Genomic DNA, 4,325 nt, shown 5'->3' on the forward strand with positions numbered 1-4,325 from the left:
TTTCAGTGGGACCGCCATCCTGCTCTTGAATGTATTCAAGCAGTTCAACACCGACTGAGCACGTTCCTGCGTGAGGCGTGCTGTCTGTTCGACCGAGTCCAACTCCATACCGAGAAAAGAGATCCTCTGCGTCGGGGAGAGTTTGCTCTTTTCCCAGTTGACCCGAAGGCCCAACTGGCTGAGGTGCGAGAGCACCAAGTCCCTGTGTTCACACAACTGATCCTGAGACTGATTTAATTTGAGCCAGTCGTCGAGGTAGTTGAGAATGCGAATGCCCTGTTCTCAGGGGAACAAGAGATGCCTCTGCAACTTACGTGAAGACCCGGGGCGTCAGGGACAGCCCGGAGGGCAGGACCTTGTTCTGATATGCTCGTCCTTCGGACGCAAACCGCAGCAATGGTCTGTGGTGCGGAAAGGTCGACACATGAAGTACTCATCCTTCAGGTCAATCGCTGCAAACCAAATCTCGGGGACGGATGCACCCGAAGATGCGTTCCTGCGTCAACATCTTGAACGGTAACCGGTGAAGGACCCGGTTCAGCCGCCTTCACTGTTGTGAAGCGGATGCCACTGAACTTGGGGGGATGCCGGGCGACTGAATCGCATAGCCGAGCCTGACGGTTCGAAGAAGCCATCGAGACGGGCTGGGTGGCGCTAGCCAGGCTCCCAGACACCGCGCAAGTGGCACCAACGGAACTACAGGCATACCCGCAGTGGGGCAGCGAGGAAGAACACAGGGACCCGGCCCGAGGCGGGGTCTGAGTGTGTGTAACACTGACCTGCGTTCGAGCAGAGGGTGCGTGGGTAGTCCGTTGGTTCGTCCTCCCGATCCGCCCACTGCTGCTCACTGGCGAGAGAGGAGGGTGAGTGTGATACGACACTGGATCGTCCACAACCCCCCGTCCCCTCTGGGGACCCAGAAAAAGAGGAATTGCTCTTTGTCGAGTGTTTGGGTACCACCGACCGAGAGGTCAGTGGCGGAAAAACAAAAAGATTCTCCACCCGGACCTCCTCCAGGGGAGGGAGTGGTGAGCTCACCATCTCCCGAAGAGCAGGTCCCTCCACCTCTGGGTTGCGGCTGCCCTGAGACTGGCTCCACGGAGCAGCTTTGCTGGAGGCCGCGGCAGCGGGGTGGTGGCAGGGGGCTGCCCTCGGCGACGGCAGCAGCTGCACGCCGGGGCAGGATGTACCTGATGGCCTCAGTCTGCTTTGAAGCGAAAAGCTGAATATGCGTTGCATCTGCTGCCTACTTATACTCACGCTGTGATCAGCGGCAGCTGGATGCAATAATCGCATGCCAATGTGCATTGGCTCGTTTAGTTTACACTCGAAGTAGATTGGTCTCTCTAAGCGAGATCCCAATTCGTCGGTCATCCGACGTGACGTCGGGAGTGACCGACTGAAAGGGAACGGTGGGCTATATGCATTTAAAATGGTAAATATAGGAGGAATATTTCAAAATCATTTATATGTGCCAAACTTCCTGCTGCCAGCTGGTGACGCTATGACTATAACTGAATGTGGGCAGTTAGATGTCTTTAGGCCGGGACTTTTATCAAAAAGTGAATTTTGGTGCAGATTGAACATGTTGTTCATGGAAGTTGTTGAAACACAGCCATACAATGTCCGATCTGGCACCTGCTGGCAACAGGAAATTACTTGTTTTACACTAACTTAAACATGCAAAGTCCAATCTGCCCCAAACTTCACATATTTGGTACAAATCCTAGTCTGAAAACATCTGCATGCCAATAATCAGTTATAATTTATAGCGGCACCTGTTGGCAACAGGAAATGTCATGTTTTACTCTAACTAAATCTTGCAATGTCCAATCTGCCCCAAACTTCACTTGTTTCATAAGAGTCCTAGCCTGAAGACATCTAAAGGCCAATATTCAGTTATAATCACAGCACCACCTGTTGTCAACAAGATGTGCCATGTTTCACACTAACTCAAGCATAGCATGTTTAATCTGAACCAAACTTCACGTTTGATAAAAGTGCTGACCTGAAGACATCTACATTCCAATATTCAGTTAGTCATAGTGCCACCTACTGGCAGCAGGAAGTTTGGCACATATAAATGACTTTGACATATTCCTCCTATATTTACCACTTTAAATGCATATTGCCCACCGTTCAGTTTTCCTGAGGTCACTGGGTGGAGATGGCTCCAGATGCGAGGGACCTTTCAACACTGCTTGCAGCTTTAATTTATATATTTATTTTTTTATTATTATCTCAGTATGAGCTCTGAAAATATGGCCACAAGTAAAAATCGTAACTATCTGATTTGGTTAGAAAACAAAACAAACAAACAAAAACGTATTATTGAGCCCTGAAGACAGCAAGGCAAAAAAAGAGACTTAATTTTGCTCTTATTGGTACTCTTGTCGTCCAGGATCATGTGGTCAGAATTATCAATGTGATGGCACAATAACAAATCACAATGTACATCACAGGATGAGAATGCCAGCAATCAGCGTATCTCTGGCTGCGTTCCAAACCGCATACTCAATGAGTACTTACTTAACGAGTGCTAAAAGAGTCCGTACTCTATAGCCTGGTCGCGTTAAGTATGAATGCGATCAGGACTTCATCCGCCATGTTGACGTTATCATGAACTTACGACGTTATAACAAGTGCAACAACTTAAAAGATACGAGCGACAGGTTTAATTCATCTATCTGTAAATATTTTGATGTTGATGAAATTTGCACATTTTGTGGTCTTGTTGAAGACACAGCTGCCCTTTTATTTTGTGATTGTAGTATAACCAATACATTTTGGGTTGATTTAAGTTCTTATATTTTTAACCCTACTAATGTGACCCACAGTTTTATCCTTAAAGATATTTTTTATTACGAAAACCCAAAATCGTTATCTCTTGTATATGTTGTTAATTTAGCATTTTTTCACCCACTAGCAAAACCGGCTTAAATCTCCTTTGTTTTCCTCTGTTTCTTGTTGAATTTATCTCTCGTTTCATCCCTCAGGCATATAAATAACAAAAACAACTGCAATTTTTTGATGCATTATGATTATATGAATATTATGATTATTCAAATATATTTAACCTCGCCACTGTGCTTTTTTCTGTGTATATGATCTCATTCTATGATGTATGCAAACCCAGTATATTTATTATTATTATTTAATATTATTATAATTTATGAGCTTGTATGTAATTATATATATATATATATATATTTATTTACTTTTTTACTGAAAATCATGTTTTAGTAAAACAAACAAAATGTAATTTGTTTTGTCATATGCCATAGCTATGCATGAACACACACTAGACAAACGCAGCCAAGGTGAATACATCTCAATTTTCAGTCAAGCAAAGAATTAATGCATAAGTTAATGAAATATTTTTATTTACTGACAACAACAGGAAACATGAATAAATGAGTAAAAGTATGAATAAAAGTAACCATCACAATAAATACATACATATACAAGGCTGTGTAGCATTCGTGTGCCTGCTCTCCATGAGCACGACTACCTGTAAAACATCTACACAGGTTAAAACTTAAAACGATTCATGTTGTCAGCTTTCCATTTTGTTCCAAATTTCATTTCATATGTTTACAATTACATGCAAATTTTTGTTATAGCTTTTAGGGCTGTCAAAATGGCTGAAAAACTAAATTCGAATTTTTTACTTAAATATTATCAATATTCGAATTATATTCTAATTTAAAATGCATAATTTCAGTTAGGGGGAAAAAAGCTTTTGGCATCTCTCCTGAGGCCACAAGAGGGCGCATTGAGCAAAATATTATGCACGTTTCTTCAAAGCATAATAAAATAACACGACTATCTTTGAAAAAAGCGCATAATGTTTAAAATAATGTTTATAAACCATATATAATTAATAAAGTTGCTTAAACAATTAGAAAAAAAACAGCATCATGCATGTATGTATAGTTTAATACAAAGGACCGAAAACCAATCACAAAGAGTACTTTTTTCATTTATAAACTTCATATGCTGTGGGATGCATTAATTTGACATGGCTTTCTAAACATGCTTCTCTTGTGCGAGACGCGAGTGCAACGCTGATAGATGTCCCTCTAGAAAATGATTGATTCAGAATGCAGCGGTACGACTGGTCTTCAACGAGCCCAAAAGAGCCCATGTTACACCTCTCTTTATCTCCTTGCACTGGCTACCGGTTGCGGCTCGAATCAAGTTCAAGACATTGATGCTTGCATATAGAACAGCCACAGACTCAGCACCCGCCTACTTCCACTCACTACTACGAATCTACATCCCCTTCAGAAGTCTGAGATCCGCTAGTGAGCGACGCCTCGTGG

This window comes from Sinocyclocheilus anshuiensis, unplaced genomic scaffold, assembly GCF_001515605.1.
Source record: "Sinocyclocheilus anshuiensis isolate Anshui unplaced genomic scaffold, SAMN03320099.WGS_v1.1 scaffold1309, whole genome shotgun sequence".
Lineage (NCBI taxonomy): Eukaryota > Metazoa > Chordata > Actinopteri > Cypriniformes > Cyprinidae > Sinocyclocheilus > Sinocyclocheilus anshuiensis.